Here is a 634-nt window from a genome sequence, read left to right as displayed (position 1 = left end):
CTACATTTTTACGGAACCAAAGACAACATCAAAACAATCACAAGATAAAAATAAACACTTTTATTTTCCGGGAAAATGATAGAGTCACAAAAGCTGCGTGACTAACTTAAAAACAAATTAAAATTCAAAATAGTGTATAACAGAGTAGTAGTGGTTTTGGGGTTTAACAGATGCATATATATACTGGAGAAAATGTGCGATGAATAATTACGACATTAGTATCCTGCAGTCAGTTGCAGTTAATTTCTGACAGCAGAAAGAATATCAGGATGAGAGGTCTCAGGTTCGGTATTCCAATCCACAGGTCTGATCTAGGGAACTCTACAGTACTCCCCTTCCAGTCTGTAAGACGTTTAGGCTTGGAATGGCAGGACAAATCGAACTTTCCTTCCAGACCTAGTAGTTACTTCTGGCTTTACCATAGGAGACTGATTGGTAGAGTCTGAAACTTCATCCGATAGAAAATAGGCAGGCTTTAATCTGTCAATCGAAACACTAGATTTCTGTCCTTCAAGATCTAGAACAAAAAATTTGTTAGCTTGTGAAATTACTTTAAATGGGCCTTTATAGGGCTGTTCCAAGGGACGTCGGACACTGTCTATCCTAACAAAAACGTGGCTACAAGACTGCAGAT

This window comes from Parasteatoda tepidariorum, chromosome 8 (assembly GCF_043381705.1).
Source record: "Parasteatoda tepidariorum isolate YZ-2023 chromosome 8, CAS_Ptep_4.0, whole genome shotgun sequence".
NCBI lineage: Eukaryota > Metazoa > Arthropoda > Arachnida > Araneae > Theridiidae > Parasteatoda > Parasteatoda tepidariorum.
This window is presented reverse-complemented; position numbering follows the sequence as displayed.